Source organism: Ranitomeya imitator, chromosome 5, assembly GCF_032444005.1.
Source record: "Ranitomeya imitator isolate aRanImi1 chromosome 5, aRanImi1.pri, whole genome shotgun sequence".
NCBI lineage: Eukaryota > Metazoa > Chordata > Amphibia > Anura > Dendrobatidae > Ranitomeya > Ranitomeya imitator.
The window spans coordinates 368,956,976-368,977,557 of NC_091286.1; the positions used below are offsets into that span (position 1 = coordinate 368,956,976).

A 20,582-nucleotide genomic window follows, 5' to 3' on the forward strand; every position below is an offset into this window, starting at 1 on the left:
GAGCTTACACTCTATAGGACAAAGAGAGAGAAGACCATGCTGTCCATAAGAACTTACACTCTACAGGACAAAGAGAGAGAGAGGACCCTGCTGTCCATAAGAGCTTACACTCTACAGGACAAAGAGAGAGAGAGGACCTTGCTGTCCTTAAGAGCTTACACTCTACAGGACAAAGAGAGAGGACCCTGCTGTCCATAAGAGCTTACACTCTACAGGACAGAGAGAGAGAAGACACTGCTGATCATAAGAGCTTACACTCTATAGGACAAGGAGAGAGAAGACCATGCTGTCCATAAGAGCTTACACTCTACAGGACAGAGAGAGAGAAGACACTGCTGATCATAAGAGCTTACACTCTATAGGACAAAGAGAGAGAAGACCATGCTGTCCATAAGAGCTTACACTCTACAGGACAGAGAGAGAAGACACTGCTGATCATAAGAGCTTACACTCTATAGGACAAAGAGAGAGAAGACCCTGCTGTCCATAAGAGCTTACACTCTACAGGACAAAGAGAGAGAGAGGACCCTGCTGTCCATAAGAGCTTACACTCTACAGGACAAAGAGAGAGAGAGAGGACATTGCTGTCCATAGGAGCTTACACTCTACAGGACAAAGAGAGAGAGAGGACCCTGCTGTCCATAAGAGCTTACACTCTACAGGACAGAGAGAGAGAAGACACTGCTGATCATAAAAGCTTACACTCGACAGGACAGAGAGAGAGAGAGGACCCTGCTGTCCCATAAGAGCTTACACTCTACAGGACAAAGAGAGAGAGATGACCCTGCTGTCCATAAGAGCTTACACTCTACAGGACAGAGAGAGAGAAGACCCTGCTGTCCATAAGAGCTTACACTCTATAGGACAAAGAAAGAGAAGACCATGCTGTCCATAAAAGCTTACACTCTACAGGACAGAGAGAGAGAGAGAAGACACTGCTGATCATAAAAGCTTACACTCTACAGGACAGAGAGAGAGAAGACCATGCTGTCCATAAGAGCTTACACTCTACAGGACAAAGAGAGAGAGAGGACCCTGCTGTCCATAAGAGCTTACACTCTACAGGACAGAGAGAGAGAAGACCATGCTGTCCATAAGAGCTTACACTCTACAGGACAGAGAGAGAAGACACTGCTGATCATAAAAGCTTACACTCTACAGGACAGAGAGAGAGAGGACCCTGCTGTCCATAAGAGCTTACACGCTACAGGACAGAGAGAGAGGACCCTGCTGTCCATAAAAGCTTGCACTCTACAGGGCAAAGAGAGAGGACCCTGCTGTCCATACGAGCTTACACTCTACAGGACAGAGAGAGAGAGGACCCTGCTGTCCATAAGAGCTTACACTCTACAGGACAGAGAGAGGACCATGCTGTCCATGAGAGCTTACACTCTACAGGACAGAGAGAGAGGACCCTGCTGTCCATAAGAGCTTACACTCTACAGGACAGAGAGAGAGAGGACCCTGCTGTCCATAAGAGTTTACACTCTACAGGGCAGAGAGAGAGAGTGGACTCTTCTGTCCATAAGAGCTTACACTCTACAGGGCAGAGAGAGAGAGAGGACCCTGCTGTCCTTAAGAGCTTACACTCTACAGGACAGAGAGAGAGAGGACCCTGCTGTCCTTAAGAGCTTACACTCTACAGGACAGAGAGAGAGGACCCTGCTGTCCTTAAGAGCTTACACTCTACAGGGCAGAGAGAGAGGACCCTGCTGTCCTTAAGAGCTTACACTCTACAGGACAGAGAGAGAGAGGACCCTGCTGTCCATAAGAGCTTACACTCTACAGGACAGAGAGAGAGGACCCTGCTGTCCATAAGAGCTTACACTCTACAGGACAGAGAGAGAGAGGACCCTGCTGTCCATAAGAGTTTACACTCTACAGGGCAGAGAGAGAGAGTGGACTCTTCTGTCCATAAGAGCTTACACTCTACAGGGCAGAGAGAGAGAGAGGACCCTGCTGTCCTTAAGAGCTTACACTCTACAGGACAGAGAGAGAGAGGACCCTGCTGTCCTTAAGAGCTTACACTCTACAGGGCAGAGAGAGAGGACCCTGCTGTCCTTAAGAGCTTACACTCTACAGGACAGAGAGAGAGGACCCTGCTGTCCTTAAGAGCTTACACTCTACAGGGCAGAGAGAGAGGACCCTGCTGTCCTTAAGAGCTTACACTCTACAGGACAGAGAGAGAGAGGACCCTGCTGTCCATAAGAGCTTACACTCTACAGGACAGAGAGAGAGAGGACCCTGCTGTCCATAAGAGCTTACACTCTACAGGACAGAGAGAAAGGACCCTGCTGTCCATAAATGATTTCATATTACAGAAGATAGGGACTTACCCAGTGACTCTGGAGATAGAAAACGACTCTGCAGTACAAACTGTGTGCACTTGGAACTGCTGATCTGTGATGACCCAGGTATTGACCACTACTGTAAAGGTATGATAATCCTTAAGATGTGATAGCTGAAGGGCGTTTTGGGGAATCCTGCGCAGCAATGTAAAAGTTATATGCACTTTTTCTTATACTCAAAGTGTGGGAAATGGTGTCAGGCAGGATTTTTTTCATTTTGCAAACCATGAATCAAATCTCAAAGTGTTTGAATTTAACAAAATTTGACCACAATCCAAGGGGTAACATTTCTCCTTGCGGAGAGTAACATGTCAAGCATGCCGAGATGAGGAAAATATCAAGCCGCAATGTTCCTTTGGGAAATATGCAAACTGTTTCACAATTTGCACTGATGAGGTGCAGTACCCCGAAACACAGTGTCTGCAAATTGAGATTCTGGTTTTGGCTTTTATCCTAAGTCATGTGACTCCGCAAGGAGAAACGTTACTCTTTGGATCCAGAAAATTTGACCCTAAATAAATCCTCCTAGATTCGATCCACTCATCTCTACATCTATATTTTTATAGCATTTCTGTTATCCTGAAAGCATCACAATAATATTTATAGCTCTTTGCACAGCAATCCCAACTGGACTTTTCTTCTTTCCTTAGGTGTCGAAGCAGGGTATCCACCTATCTATTTCATAGACACAGAATTATCCTATTTAAACAAGCGGAGGAAAAATAATGCTGATCACTATTATTTCACTATGTCTATATAACTCTTCACAGTGGTCTCAGCATGAAGCTTAAATGTCCCGATTTGAGGCGATGTATTGTTAGTAAGTTTGGTGCTGTTCCAATTAGTTTGTGTTGTCTTTCAATAAATAGTTAAGGCTTTCCCACATTTTTAGCAATCACAATAATACCTCCTCATTCTCAATGCATTCACTTCCAGCACAATGTGTATGTGAGCTACATACAGGTATGTGTGATGGCACAATGGATTCTACTTCTATGTAAATATTAGTTAATAAAGAATAATGCAGGAGAACTGGACAGAACTGGCATCTTCTGCGCTGAACTACATGTGAATTTTTTGGCATCAGTGGTTTGCCACTGCCTATTTGTGGACAATAGGTACATGATTCTGCCAGTGACAACTATTCTACTATATCAATCTGGCAAGTGTTGCACAGCCCTGCCGATATGGACAGGTTTTTCTTATTTACTTTTATAACACATTTGCATGAATTAAAAGCCTATCACTTGGTGGGCCCATGGATCCAAAGTCTGACCATCTAGACCAGTGTTCCCCAACTCCGGTCCTCAAGAGCCACCAACAGGTCATATTTTCAGGATTTCCTTAGTATTGCACAGGTGATGGAATTATTGCCTGTGCAGGTGATGCAATTATCACCTGTGCAATACTAAGGAAATCCTGAAAACATGACCTGTTGGTGGCTCTTGAGGACCGGAGTTGGGGAACACTGATCTAGACTATACTTTTTGACTTTTTGAGTTAAAGGGAATTTGTTAGCAGGTGTTTGCTTTCTCATCTGAGGACAGCATGAGTTAGGGGTTAATTCACTGAGCTCAATGATCTGTCACATTTGTGTCTGTGTGCTGTTGTTTACTTAGACTGAAGGATTAATCACCTGGACATTACAGTGACTAGCTGGTATGCAGGCACTCTCCAACTCTGCCCCTTTCTGTGATGAGAACCTTACTGTCTATAGCTATGTACATACAGAGATTGGTGTGGGCGGGGTTAGCTTCCTCAGCTCTGCTGTATAGCTAAATGTAAAACCTCTGATTGTGTCAGAACGGCTGCACCCAACAATCTATGTGATATAGATTCAGCATCTCTTTGCCTACATCTAGCTGCTCTCAGATGAGGTAATACCTGCTGACAGATTCCCTTTAATATAGACTGGCAGTGAAAGGACTTATAATCATTAGTTGCATTTCCTGTTATGATCACAACTTTATATTCTAGTTCTACAAAATATATGTAAAGTGTACCTTGAGCAAAGTTCTTATTACTAGAAGAAGGCACTTTACTCATTTTCTGCTGAAAAATCTAGCTATGACTCACTGATTATTGCTTGTTAAATCTATATTTATCTAATTAATTTCAGGCTCCATATCTATATTCGCTTTCAAATAATCCATGCAATCAGAAGTCCACTCAAAGAAGCTTTGAAAATAAAGTTTGTATAAATATTGCAGGAAATCGTGGTATGTTATTGCTAATTTTATACTGTATAAATAGCCTTTCTGACCAATTTAACATGGTTTTAATTAAAAATCATTACGATATTGTAATTATAGTTTAGAGTGTTATGTTCACACAATAAATATTTAATATACTATTGCAACTTGTATATGTTATTGTACCATAACATCCGCATCTATTATTTGTATACCTAACATAAATATTCATTACACATAGGTGAATGCTAATCAATCATTATCCATATAATTTGGAAAATATATAGAAACTGGCATATCATTACTAGCAACAGCAATTGTACCATGAAACAAATTAACGATTGAGAATACGGTTTAAGGCTATAAAATCAGCATTGTGAATAAATATTAATCAACTAGATGGTGGCCCGATTCTAACGCATCGGGTATTCTAGAATATGTATGTAGTTTATTTATGAAGTTTTCAGAATAATGCAATTTGTACACAGGATTTGGACGGCCGGGCGTGACCAATTAGCGAAGCAAGGTTCGAATTCCGCGCCAATTCACAGCCGGACTGCGCCTGTCGCTGATTGTTTGTGGCCAGCCGGGTGTAACCAATCAGTGAAGCCAGGGTCGGCTCCAGGTTTTTGAGGGCCCCAGGCGAAAGAGTCTCAGTGGGCGCCCCTCTTTAACACATACCATGATTCATGATGCACAGATACAACAGAGATATATCACAGCCAAGTAGCATATAACGCAGGCCACGTAGCATATAACACAGCCCACATAGCATATAGCACAGCCTTGTAGCATATAGCACAGGCCACGTAGTATATAGCACAGGCCACGTAGTATATAACACAGCCCACATAGCATATAGCATAGCCCACGTAGCATGTAGCATATAACACAGCCACGTAGCATATAGCACAGCCACATAGTATATAGCACAGCTGTTATGAATAGGTAATTCAGAACCACAATGGACCTTGAAGTTCAGAGCACACAAAGTGACCTGACAATAAGCAAAAAACATAGGACGAGCTCTGAGACGTGGGAACTCTGCTGACCGCAATCCCTAATCCTATCACACCACACTAGAGGTAGCCGTGGATTGCGCCTAACGCTCCCTATGCAACTCGGCACAGCCTGAGAGACTAGCTAGGCCTGAAGATAGAAAAATAAGCCTACCTTGCCTCAGAGAAATTTCCCAAAGGAAAAGGCAGCCCCCCACATATAATGACTGTGAGTTAAGATGAAAGTACAAACACAGAGATGAAATAGATTTAGCAAAGCGAGGCCCGACTTACTGAATAGACCGAGGATAGGAAAGATAGCTTTGCGGTCAACACAAAAACCTACAAACAACCACGCAGAGGGGCAAAAAGACCCTCCGCACCGAATAACGGTACGGAGGTGCTCCCTCTGCGTCTCAGAGCTTCCAGCAAGCAAGAAAAACAAAATTAAAGCAAGCTGGACAGAAAATATAGCAACAAAAGTAACACAAGCAAAACTTAGCTTATGCTGAGCAGACAGGTCACAGGAACGATCCAGGAGGAAGCAAGACCAATACTAGAACATTGACTGGAGGCCAGGATCAAAGCACTAGGTGGAGTTAAATAGAGCAGCACCTAATGACTTAACCTCATCACCTGAGGAAGGAAACTCAGAAGCCGCAGTACCACTTGTGACCACAGGAGGGAGCTTGATCACAGAATTCACAACACACAGCCACATAGAATATAGCACAGCCCATGTAGTATATAGCACAGCCCACGTAGCATATAGCAACGCCCACGCAGTATATAGCACAGCCCATGCAGTGTATAACACAGCCCACATAGTATATAGCACAGCCCATGCAGTGTATAACAAAGCCCATGTAGTATATAGCACAGCCCATGTAGCATATAGCACAGCCATGTAGCATATAGTACAGGCCACGTAGTATATAGCACAGGCTACGTAGTATATAACACAGGCCACGTAGCATATAGCACAGCCCACGTAGCATATAGCACAGCCACATAGCATATAACACAGCCACGTAGCATATAGCACAGCCATGTAGTATACAGCACAGCCCACACAGTGTATAACACAGCTCACACAGTATATAGCACAGCCCACATAATATATAACACAGCCCACATAGAATATAACACAGGCCACATAGTATATAACAGCCCACATAGTATATAACACAGTCACATAGTATATAGCACAGCCATGTAGTATATTGCCCAGCCATGTATATTGCACAGCTACGTAGTATATAGCACAGCCCACATAGTATATAGTGCAGCTCACGCAGTATATAACACAGCCACATAATATATTGCCCAGCCACGTAATATATTGCACAGCTACGTAGTATATAGCACAGCTCACGTAGTATATAGCACAGCTCATGTAGTATATAGCACAGCTCATGCAGTATATAACACAGCCCACACAGTATATAACACAGCCACATAGTATATTACCCAGCCATTTAATATATAGCACAGCCCACATAGTATATAGCACAGAGACACAGTATATAGCACAGCTCACGCAGTATATAACACAGCCCACGTAGTATATAGCACAGCAATGTAGTATATAGCACAGCCCACGTAGTATATAGCACAGAGACATAGTATGTAACACAGCCCACGCTATATATAATACAGCCCACATAGTTTATAACACAGCCCACGTAGTATATAGCAATGTGGGCAACATATCCCTGTTAAAAAATAATTAAAATAAAAAATAGTTATATACTCACCTTCCGGCGGCCCCCAGATCCAGGCAAGGCATTTAGCGATGCTCCAGTCCCAAGAATGCATTGCGGTCTCGCGAGATGATGACATAGCGGTCTCGCGAGACCATTACGTCATCATCTCGCGAGACCGCAATGCATGGCCCGGAGCGTCGCGAAGAGCGGGAAAGTTGCCGGAAGGTGAGTATATAATGATTTTTTTTATTATTATTTTTAACATTAGATCTTTTTACTATTGATGCTGCATAGGCAGCATCAATAGTAAAAAGTTGGTCACACAGGGTTAATAGCAGCGTTAACGGACTGCGTTACACCGCAGTGTAACGCAGCCATTAACCCTGTGTGAGCGCTGACTGGAGGGGAGTATGGAGGGGCACTGACAGAGAGTAGGAAGGGGCGAATTCATGGCCAGACTGTGCCACAACTGTGCCAATCAGCGACGTGGGATTTCCGTGACAGACAGACAGACAAACAGACAGACAGACAAACAGACAGAAGTGCCCCTTAGACGATTATATATAGATATATACCTGTGATCCATAGAATCATAGAATCATAGAATCATAGAATGGTAGAGTTGGTAGGGACCTCCTTGTCATCTGGTCCAACCCCCTGCTCAAAGCCACATTCACTAAATCATCCCAGACAGATGTCTGTTCAGTCTCTATTTGAAGACTTCCATTTAATGAGAACTTTCCACCTCTCTTGGCAGCCTGTTCCACTCATTGTTGCTTGTGTACATTTCTTATCCATACAATATTCTGTGTTCTGGGGAACATTTCTGTTATATATAGCACTCAAAAAACATTTTTTAATTTTGCTGGGTTACATTTCTCAGCTTTATGGTATCGTGTTATTGGGTACATTTCCTTGGTATATAACCCAAAAAATGTATTTACAAATTTAATGGTATTATTTTGTTCACTCATATGGTATTATGTCTTCATTGGTGCATTTCATTGCTATTTAAACCTCTAAAAACTTTCAAAAATTTATAGGGATTATAGTGCCTATCTATACAGTATTGAGTGTTCTTGGGTACATTTCCTTGTTATTTAACCCTCAAAACCTGTTAAAATATTGATCGGTATAATATATTCCTCATCCATACACTTTTACATATTCTTGGGTAGATCTCATTGCTATATAAACATCAAAAAATATTAAAAATTTTATTGGTATTATATAGGTCCCCCCTAGACTACTCTTTGGTCTGGAGTACATTTCCTTGGTATACAACCCTCAAAAAACTAGTTTAAAAATGTATTGATACTATTTTGCTCATCCACAAACGTTTACATATTCTTGGGTAGATTTCAGTGGTATGTTAGCCTAAAAAAAACTTAATAAAAATTTTATCGGTATTACATTGGTCACTACTCTGTCATCTGGAGTACATCTCATCATGTTATCATTATTATATTGCTCATCCATAGACTATTCTATGGTCTGGGGTACATTTCCTTTGTATATAACCTACAAAAAAATTGTGAAAAAATATAGATGGTATAATATTGCTCACCCATAGACAATTCTGTGGTTTGAAATACATTTTGTTGGTACATAACCCTTAAAAAAATTGTTCAAAATTTATTAGTATTATATTGCACACTCACAGACTATTCTGTGGTCAGTAGTACATTTCGATGGTGTATACCCTAAAAAAACTTGGTCAGTATTATATTGCTCATCCATAGAGTTTTACATATCCTTGGTACATTTCATTAGTATAAACCCCCCCAAAACTGAGTAAAAAATGTATTGGTATAATATTGCTCGTTCACACAGAATAATGCGTTCTTGAAAATATTTTGATGTTATAAAAGCCTCTACAAACTTGGTCAAAAAATTTTCTGTTTTATATTGCTCATTCACACAGTATAATTTGTTCTTGGGTACATTTCATTGCTATATAAGCATCTAAAAATATGGTAAAAAATTTCTTCGTATTATATTACTTATCCATAGGGTATTACGTGCTCTTGGTACATTTTGTTGGTATATAGCCCTCAAAAACCTTGTTCAAAATTTTTCTGCATTATTGCTGATTAATAGAGTATTACATCTTCTTTGGTAGAGTTTGTTGCTATATAAGGCTCAAAAAATGTGTTAAAAATGTATATGTATAATATATTGCTCATCCTTTGACTTTTACATATTCTTGGGTAGATTTTGTTGTGAAAAAAGACTGTGTGCACACGATTCAGATTTGGTATTTTTTGTCACTTTTTTCATGACAACCTGAAGCAAAACCTGATAGCAGCAAAGTGAATGAGAAATCTAAAGTGTCATGCACACATTAAATAGTTTTTTTTTTTTTTTTTTTTTTTTTAACCAATCAGTATTTATTGAACATTTTTCACAATAAACAACATATCAGAATGAAAAGGGAAGGTGGGGGGGAGGGAAGGGGGGATCAGGGAAAAGTCCAATGCATACCGTATTAAGGACCACAATGTAATCAATACAAAATACATAAATACAGTGTCACATAGAGGATAGAAGAAATAAACAGAAAACCAAAAAACAAGAGCAGAATTGTAGGAGCAAACAGTTTAAATAAGGGAAAGGGCAGACTCAGATACAAATGGCGAGGACGTCCAAGGGTCCCACCACGAGAGGACCTTAGCTCTTTTCGATAGACCCCCTGCCATTATGACCTCATAACAAAAATGTAAATCAATCCTGGAGATCAGCTCTGCTCTGGAGGGGGAAACGGAGGTCTTCCAATGCTTCGCGATACATTGCCTAGCAGCCACCAGGATATTAGAAACTATGGGGCGCAGGGGGGCAGGGAGATCGATGAGGGAGATGCCCAGGACAGCGAGTTGGCCACTCAAAACAAGGGGCATACAGATCAGATCCTCAATCAAAGTCTCTACCTCACGCCAGAAGACCCGGACCTGCGGACACGACCACCAGACATGAGAGGAGAACCCAAGGGCGCCACATCCCTTCCAGCAGCGCGGAGAGGTAGCCGGGAAAACCCTCGCCAATCGGGCGGGGGTGAGGTACCAGTGGAGCTGAATTTTTTTCACCTGCTCCAAGTGGCCCAAACAAGACGAGAACCTAGAAGGGTGTACCATAGCAAATTGCCAATCCTCCAGGGAAGCCTCAAAGCCCAACGCTGACTCCCAGGAAGACATAAAAGGAAGTTTGTCAGTAGAACCAAATGAAATGAGGGCTTTATAAATTATGGAGATGCCATGTGGCACAATGGTGGATGGTCTGAAGAATCTATGGGCCGGGTCCTCTGTCAGAGGCGGGGGTGCACCGAATGACCGCCACGATCTGAGGAAGCTGCGAATCTGCAGGTATTGAAAGAAGTCAGACCCAGTGAGGGAAAATCTCCCTGCAAGGTCCTCAAACGACAAGAGACCGTCCGAGCCGAAAAGGTCCGCCACCCGGTGCACCCCACGCCTCGTCCAGGAGGCAAGAGAAATGTGGGCAATGGCACACTCCACAGCCTGCAAAGAGACATAGTCAAACATGAATGTTAGGAGAGAAGTGCTGAGGAGTGCCCATAGTTTAGATGCGTTCCTAATAGAACGGAGACAGGGGCCCACAGGAGGAACTTGAAGTAGTTGGAGCTCCAAAAGCAATCTAAGTGAGTTTTGGGGAGCAAAATGGGATTCAATCAGAAACCAGGGCAAACATGAGTTCCCCTCCCACCATATTTTAAGGGGCTCAAGGATCGCCGCCCTGTAATACGCCTGGACCGCAGGAGCTCCCAACCCCCCCGCAGAGAACGGAAGGGACATAATCCGACGCCTGACCCTATGGGGCTTCTTATTCCAGATAAATCGTTCTATCAAAGATTGAAAAGCCGAAATAAACTTCGAGGAGATAAAAAGGGGAAGGCACCGAAAGAGGTACATTATTTTGGGGAGGAATAGCATTTTCGCCGTTTGTATGCGGGCCATCCACGAGAGAGACGCGCTTGATATTTGCTCCATGCCCCTCCTGACCTCCGAAAGAGTTTCTTCGCAGTTTACTCGGACTATGTTATCTAGCCTAGTAATCTTGATGCCCAGATATGTAAAGCCCAAGGGAGCCCAAATAAAAGCATATTGAGATTGAATTTGAATCTGAAGGGGGAGGGGGAGGAAGAGGGGGAAAATTGTGGATTTGGTGAGATTAAGTTTATAATATGAAACCGCCGAAAACTCAGATAGGATGGTGGTGATTGCAGTCAATGAAGTTAAGGGAGAGGTGCAGGTCAGGACCACGTCGTCGGCATAAAGACCAATTTTATGTTCAGTTCCCCCCACCGCAATTCCCCTTATGTCCGCGCACTGCCTGACCATGGCGGCCAAGGGCTCCATGATCAGAGCAAAGATGATAAGGGAGAGGGGGCAGCCTTGACGAGTACCGTTCCTAATAGGAAACGTTCGAGACCCGAAACCCGCCGAACGAACCGACGCGCAAGGGTTGGAATACAATGCCATAACCGCTTTGCTAATCTGCCCGGTAAGCCCAAATTTCTCCAATGTAAGCTCGATATAGCCCCAGTGCACTCTGTCAAACGCCTTCTCGGCATCGAGCGACAGGAATACACTGGGGAGACTCCCCCTCTCCACCACATCCAAGAGATCTATCAGTCGTCTGGTACCATCCCTCGTCTGTCTGCCAGGAACAAACCCAACTTGGTCGGGGTGAATGAGATCAGGAAGGACTGAGAACAATCTATTGGCCCAGACTTTTGCGTAGATCTTAACGTCGCAGTTTAAGAGTGCTATCGGGCGGAAGTTCCCCGGAGATGTTGTGGGTTTCCCTTGTTTGGGGAGAGTCGCAATGGCAGCCTCCAACCCCTCAGCCCTAATACTACCAACCGCCAGCCAATTATTAAAAAGACGCAACAGAAAGGGGGCAAGGACAGGAAAAAACTGAGCATAGTAGGAGAAGGGAATGCCATCAGGCCCCGGGGAAGAACCCTTATTGGCCTCTCTGATAATCTGCGAGAGTTCAGACTCGACAATGGGGGAATTTAGGAAGGAGAGCTGCTCCTGAGTGACCGAGGGGAGATTAGCCCTCTCCAAGAACGCCAAAATTGACTCCCGCGTAGGCTGAGGAATCCCCAGGTCAGACCCGAGGTCATAAAGCGAGGAATAGTAAGAAGCAAACTCCTCCGCAATCTGAATCGGGTTGCGAACCTGGGAGCCGTCAGACCGGAGCAAGAATGGGATCTTGGATTGGGCCTCTCTCTTCCTAACACGTCTAGCCAGAACAGCACCCGCTCGATCCCCCATTGTGTAGAATTTGGCTCTGGTTTTCCTCAGGGCCTTCTCAGCCTTATGGAGGAGGAGATTGCGATCATGTATGCGGGCTTTAGAAAGGTCAGAGAGAAGCGCTGGAGTAGGAGAAAGTTTATGAGCAGATTCCAGGCGAGATAATTCGTCTAAAGCTACCTGAAGTGCCGCATTGTATTTCCTCTTAGCCTTTGCCGCTAGCTTGATGAAGTGACCCCTAATCACCGCCTTGTGGGCGAACCAGAGGGTATCGTCACCAATGTCAGGAGTGTCATTGGAGGCAAAAAATTCTCCCAAGGCCTCCTCTATACATTGGGAATTGGATTGGTCAGCCAGGAGGTGGGCATTAAGGCGCCAACGCGCAGGGGGTCTGATGGCCAAGGGGTCCTTCAGGGTAAGGGACACCGGGGCATGATCCGACCAGGTGATACTGCCAATATCTGCTGCGGTGCAGTGAGGGAGAGCCACGTCATTCACCAGCACAAAATCGATCCTGCTATAAGAACCGTGTCTGGGAGACAAAAATGTGTAGTCTCTCTCACCGCAGTGCAGGTACCGCCAGACATCATGCAAGTGGAATGAGTCAGCTAGAGGCCCGACTTCACATCTAGACAGTGAAGAGGCAGAGCAGTCAAGGACTTTGGACATTGGGGCATTGAAGTCACCAGCTATCAGCTTGTGCCCATGTTGAATATCATTAAGAGTTTTGAATACACCCTCCAAAAACTTAAGTTGGCCTACATTAGGGGCATATATCGAGGCAATAGTATATGGGGCATTATTAATGAGACACAACACCACAATGAATCTACCCAATGGATCCGCTATAGATCGAACCAGTTGGAAGGAGTTGGACCTGCTGAAGAAAATGGCTACACCTGCCTTTTTTGACGGGCCATTGGCAAAAAACTGATGCGGGTACAGACCTGATTGCATTCTGGAGTTATCACATTCCAGCAAGTGCGTTTCCTGGAGACATAAAATATCATGACGGGATTTGCTCAACTGACGCCAAACCACAGACCTCTTACCCGGCGAGTTGAGGCCATCAACGTTAATTGAATACAGTGAGATACTCATTGAAAAGGCATAAGAACAGTTTTACAGTCCTCAAACACTGATAACCTGAGCAAAGGCAAAGAAAACATGTGGTCAATATAGCAGGACATAAGAAAGGGCAAAACAGAAACAGGAGAAAGAACATAGGGAAACAAACAGGACATGCAACAAAAAAACCAGCGGACCAAGGTCCATTCAGGAATATCCTGAGTCCAGAAGGTGAGAATCAAAAAAACAGTTCACCTATGGGGCAAACAGATGCTGCTGGAGCTCTCAAGCGAGAAACCAACGCAACTTAAAAAAGGAAAAAAAAGAAAAACCAAGTAAATCCGTGCGGGAAAATAGCCAGGAACCAAAGATACAGTAGACTCAGGCCTCCTCCCAGTCCGGTGTGATACGGGCCCTGGGGCCTCCGACAGGCCCATGCTTAGGAATGTTCACGGCACTCGAGGAGTCCGGAGTCGGGAGTCCCCATTTAGCGAGAGCCGAGGCCGCGTGGGACGGAGTTAGGCAGGTAGTGATTGATCCATCTTTGCGAATGAGCAGCTTCGTCGGAAATCCCCAGCGATACAGGATGCCTTTCTCTCTGAGGATGGCAGTGTAGGGGGCGAAGGTCCTCCGCAGAGCCAAAGTGCCCGGAGAGAGATCCGGAAAGACTGAGATGTTTGCAAATCGTTCAGGAAGCGCTGGGGTTCTCCTTAGGGCCTGTAGGAAGTCCTCCTTTATCTCAAAAAAATGTATGCGCGCCAGCACATCTCTGGGAATGGAGGGCCCCAGGCCAGAGGGTTTAGGGATCCTATGCATGCGGTCTATTATGAAGTCCTTTGGCGCGAACTGCGGTAAGGCTGCCGCCATAAAGTCCTGCAGGAATGGCTTCAAATCCCCTGCCAGGACAGATTCCTCGATGCCTCTCAGTTTAACGTTATTTCTCCTGGACCTATCTTCCAGGTCCAGGGCTTTAGCGTGGGTTTTAGCAGCTAGGGTTTGCAGGGATTCATGTGCGTCCCAGAGCTCATTATGAGAGGAGACCAGTTCCGCCATCTTGCGCTCCAGGCGGTCCGTACGGTTGCCCAGCTCTGCCACCTCTCCTCTTAGCTCAGCCAGCATAGAATGCAAGTCCTCTTGGATGGAGGATCTAAGGTCCCCAAGCAGTCCTTTAAGGAGAGATGCGGTCACCGGGCCATCAGCTGAGTCAGACGCCGAGCCGCCTGAATTTAACGCTGCTCCGCCAAAATGCGACGCTGCTGCGTCCGAATGTAGCGCTGTTCCATCTGGATGCGACGCCGCAGCGCCGGACCGCGACGCCTGAGCGTTGCGTTGTGAGGAGCGGGAAGCCCTGGGGGAGGACGGCGCCATCTTGGATTCCGGCGGTGGCTGCGGGGTGGCTGCAAAGAAGTCGGGAATTCTCCTAGGGGGATCGCGGTTGGACGCTCTGGATTTCCCCATGCACTCACCGACGCTCCGGGAGCCAGCACCGATGTCGTGAAGGCAGAAGAGGACACCTGAGAGGTAGAAGTGTGCCGCTTTGAGGTTCCTGGCTGAGGAGCTCCCACTCTGTGCGACCTACTCCATCAGCAGATAGGCCACGCCCCTCCACATTAAATAGTTTTGACTTGCAGATTTGGTGCAGAAAATAATCTACAGCATGTCAATTTGTTATGCGTTTTTGCCAGCATTTTTTACCATTGACTTCACTCAAATCAATCAATCAAAAATGCAGGGCAAAAAAGCACCAAAAATGCTGCAATTTTCCTACCAACACATGCACAAATGGTGCAGAAATTTTACTCAATGTTTGCACATACCCTAAGCCTAAAAGAACTTGTTAAAATTTTAGGCTGTGCGCACATTTTGAGATTTTGTGCATTTTTGTTATGTTTTTTCTACTCAGATTTGTGACAAAACCTAAAGAACTATTTTGTTTTATTTAAATTATATTTTTTAATTTCCTTTTTTTATTTGTGTCTTATATAGAATTCATTATTTATGAAAAAATGTTTATAAATATTATTTTTTTTCCTGTAAGATGCAATTTCTAGTCAGTTTGGAATGTTTTGTTACTCCTTAAAGTGGAGTGAAAGCGTGACACCATTATTCTTAGCAGCAATCTGGGAGTCAAAGATGCTTTCAGGGGTCTTCCCCATGCTGTTCTCCTTCCATTCAGCACTTTTCCCATCCATTTGAACATTTTCACTCATCACAGACCTTCTTGTAATATTTTCCAGAAAAAAGTTCGGAACGAGCATGTGACTATTAGGAATTCAAAGGTTCTCAGAAGAAAAGATTTGAATGGCACCAGGAGCTATAGTGCACTTCAAGGCATACAGCATATGATCCTTCAGGACTAAAAACCCAGTTGCTTTTTGCCACTGGTAAATGGTGCTTCACATATAATAGCCAAAAGATAGTCCATAGAAAATAAAAAGAGAAATGTGGCACTCACCCAGTTTGCAGTGAAGTTGATGTCTTATTTTAACATATCAAGGTTACAGACATTTTCTTGGAATCGGCAGGTCCATGTGACCCGTAGAAGCGCTGAGTGCATGAAACGGCCGTCGTCCTGTTGTTCACTCCCCGCACCCTCACTTTTTACCTGCCGATTCCAAGAAAATGTCTGTAACCTTGATATGGTAAAATAAAAGACATCAACTTCACTGCAAACTGGGTGGGTGTAGTATTAGGAATTGCTCGGTTCGACTAACAAGAATCCGAGCACTTCAGTGCTCGTTCATCTCTAATGACTAGGTATGTAAATACTTAAATCCTGAAAGTAAAATGACTGAAAATTGACTAATTTTTTTTACTGTTGATCATAGTAATCATTAAAATTCCAGCAATCATTTTATTCAACGAAAAATAAAAACTGAGCTCTATAATTAGTTGCTACGGACTTTGGATGCAGTGTGTATGAACACACAAATTTACGATAATTACTATTTTAGCTTTTCATAAAGACACATTTTCGTTCTATGAAGCTACAATCTAAAGCTCAATCCTCAGACCAGAATTTAGAAATGATTCAAAACCCTAATTCCATGTTCATTGCTCTAAAGTGTGTGGTCAGGTATTGGTTATCTCATAGAACACACACCATTTCTGAATGGAAATCAGCGGTGAACCTTTCCCAGGCTTTTAAGAAAAGTACGTGTCTGCCATGTACAATAAAATATAGGGTAGATGGTTTTTTTCTGCCCTGACTGACTAGTTAGCTTTTCCTTTGCATTAAAGAAGTGAAAAATGGCAGCTTATCTGTTGCGTTTATGTGATGCAGGAGAACAGAAATTTGGGAGATTCAAAAAGGTTGTGAAATCCATTTCAGTTAAAAAGTGAAATTCTTGATTAAAGAGAATTAAAATTCCAACTCCATGAAGATAACATGACAAAAGATGTTTAGAAGTGAACAGGCATGTTGTAGCTACGCATTTTAGATGCGCTCATGCGTCCTTTGTCAAAGCTTTGACAAATGATGCCGAATTGTGTCTGAAACGCGTAGCTAAAACATGCCTGTAAACCTGTTTAGTTATATTGCCATCATGGAGCTGGAATTTTAATTGTCTTTAATAAAGAATTTCACTGGAGTTAAATTCCACAACTTTTTAAATTTCCTTTGCATTGTCACTGTGTTTCCCCATGCTCAGGGGAGGGATGCGGCCGGTTCTCCCCGGTTCAATGGAACCGCTTGTTAAAAAGCAGCTGGTTCCCCAAACCAGGGAGATTCCGAGCCACGATTTGGTACTTATGCAGGCTCCCCCAGGGGCCCCAAGCTAGCGGCACATGACACAGCCACTATCGGGCCCCTGTGAGGCAGGGGGGCCTGCCTGCCACCAGCGGTGACTCCCCCGCCACCGCATTGAACTATACCGGTGTCTGCTGGTACAGTTCAAAGCAATGATGGAGAAGAGAGCGTCAGCTGAGCTGACACTCCCTCTCCCATTATTCCCCGCTGTGCCTTTGACACTGTGGGTGTGCAATGACGTTATCATGCACTCACTGCTGGCCAGGCAGTGCAGCTGCTGAGACAGGAGCAGGGAGCAGCGCGGGCACGAGGAGAGGTGAGGAGTGTTTTTTTTTACTGGACTGTGGGGCCATTATCGGGGGGAGATGCGGGCTGTGCTACATACTACATGGCTGTGTTATATACTACGTGGGCTGTTATATGCTATATGGCTGTGCTGTATACTACGTGGCTGTGTTATATGCTATGTGGGCTGTTATATACTATGTGGCTGTGCTATATACTACGTGGCTGTGTTATATACTATGTTGGCTGTGTTACATACTACGTAGCTGTTCTATATACTATGTGAGCTGTGCTATATACTACGTGGCTGAGTTATATTCTATGTGGCTGTGCTATATACTATGTGGCTGTGCTATACTATGTGTCTGTGCTATATACTACGTGGGCTGTGTTATATACTACGTGGCTGCGCTATATACTACATGACTGTGCTATATACTATGTGGCTCTGCTATATACTACATTGGCTTTGTTATATACTACGTGGGCTGTGTTATATACTATGACTGTGCTATATACTATGCGGGCTGTGTTGTATACTATGCGGGCTGTGTTATATACTATGGGGACTGTGTTATATACTATGCGGGCTGTGCTATATACTATGCAGGCTGTGCTATATACTATGCAGGCTGTGCTATATACTATGGGGGTATATTATATTCTATGGGGAGGCTGTGTTATATACTTTTAGGCCCTGAATCATCAAAACAATTTTGCCATAATTGTGGCTTAAAGTCGAAAAATGAACGCCAACTTGGAATTGCACAAAAATGTTGAGGCTTTTTTACATTTTCATGTCAGGTTCTTCAACTCTGCCAAAATGGGTGGAGCTGGGTAAGATCAGAAGCACGGCAGGGATGTGACAGCATAGCTCATCTAATTCATGATGAGCTATGGTGTTACTTGAGCCAGAAACCTTACTCCAGTCTGTGACTAGAGTAAGATCTGTGGCGAGGAGCACAAAGGTGCAAGCCACTCACTCCAGATGTCCACCTCTTAATGATTCATGAGCATTTGACTCCAAAATGCCCAAAATACCCCCTTATCCAGACCAGTGAAACAATCGTCACTCTTGATTAATCGGGGCTAGTGAAATCTTTGAATATCGATATATGACACACTGTATAAGATTATTTCTTTAATGTGCTGTACTGTGATGTGTATTTCATCCTGTAATTTCTTGATAAAATGCATCTGTTAACAAAAAAAAGATAGTACCTAAGCATCGGAAGATAAGCAAAACAATTAAAAATGAATTGAATTCACCTTGAATTACACCAATAAATTTGGATTCACCAGAATCCAAATTTTTGCAATTCAATTTGTATTTGTCAATTTCTTTAATGGCATGCATTGTGCCTGATATTACATTGTGGGACCTTGTGAATAAAAGACCTGGCCAGAACAAAGAAGATAGTGGACAGAATATAATGGATAAAAAATAAAATATATTACACAGAAAGACTAATTGGAAGACTGGCTGTGGTGGGAAAGGTATGGGAAGGGCCGAGGAGAGGTCAGTATAGGAGCGTCTTTTGAATTCCATCTTGGTCGATTCAATTTGAAACAAATTTTTTTGATGCAAATCAAATTCTCACCGCCCACCTAAGTTGAGTGAATGTGCCTGAATTGAAATTCGGAGATTCGCTCAATTCAAAAAGGATTGTTCTTTCTTTTAGGGTTTTAATTAAAAAATATAAGGTTAAAGTTGTACGTCTAGATTGGCCATACAAAAATCTACAATGAAATTTAAGATGGAAACAAGTGGGAATTAAACCAGTGCTCCCCTAATTTATCATGTCCAGCCTTGTTGTTAACTAATGTGAACATAAAGTAAGCCTGATACTCGTCACAGCATGATGAAAACACTTGCCAACAATGTTTTCCTCTTCTACAGTATCTATAGAAACAATATTGGAAAAAATAAACATTAACCATTAATCATAGACTCCCATTACACTCCCATGTGCCAAGACATCATATGGATATTTATCAATGTCACTCACAGGCGATTATATACTGACAGTCTGATATCAGTAGTCTTCTGACCTGTAAGGTGGTTGTTTTTAGACTTTACCTCAACTTTTATACAGTATGCCTTCTACCAATATTAATGTTATTTTGTATTTGAACCAACAGTGTATCATTAAAGAGAATCCATAACCGGGTTTTTGCTACCTAATCTCAGAGCAGCATAATGTAGGGGCAGAGACCCCAATTCCAGCGATGTGTCACTTATTAGAATGCTTAGCTTAGTTTTTGTAAAATTGCTGTTTTCTCGGCAGGAGATTATCACTGGAGGACTACTTTACCTGCAGCCAGATAGTCTAATATACCCCCACCACTGATTGTCAGATTTCTATGTATACTGTGCAAAGGCAGAAAGCTGCCAATCAGTGGTGTGGGCAGGGTTATACAGAGTTCAGCATTCAGAGAACGGCTAGATCTGCAGCAGATAAAACAGCGATTTGTTCTGATCAAAATGAAGCAAGCAGCCTAGTAAGTGACACAACACTGGCATCAGGTTCTCCACACTTACATCATGCTGCTCTCAGATAGGATAGCAAAACCCTAGTGATAGATTCCCTTTAAACAGGTTCTCTCACCAGAAAAATAAACATATGTAAGTAGGTGCAACAAATATTATTCCAAATCAAAGTATGCTTCCATTTTAGAATGCCATGGAATAGGATATATGCCTAGGATATGCCACAACATTCTTATTGGTAGGGTCAGACCTCTTGGACCTTTATCAGTCCCGAGAAGTAAGGTGCAGAGAGTGCTTCTACAATTGACTTATGCAATGTCACTCCATTCATGGCAATGAGGATGCGTTATATATCTACATAGTAGTTGATTTGCAGGAAAATGTGGATGTCATTTTTATTCTGTGGATCAATGGGGTTTAGGCAGTTGGTGCTTCACTAAATAAGAAGGGTAAAGTTTTTCTATAAGTAGACC

The 20,582-nt window shown here is 43.4% G+C and overlaps 1 protein-coding gene across 1 annotated transcript in view; it reads right to left on the reverse strand.

Annotated features, from left to right (window-relative positions):
• COL19A1 (collagen type XIX alpha 1 chain) overlaps nt 1-20,582 on the reverse strand; it is a 1,728,692-nt gene that overhangs the window by 1,404,543 nt on the left and 303,567 nt on the right. The window lies entirely within an intron of this gene.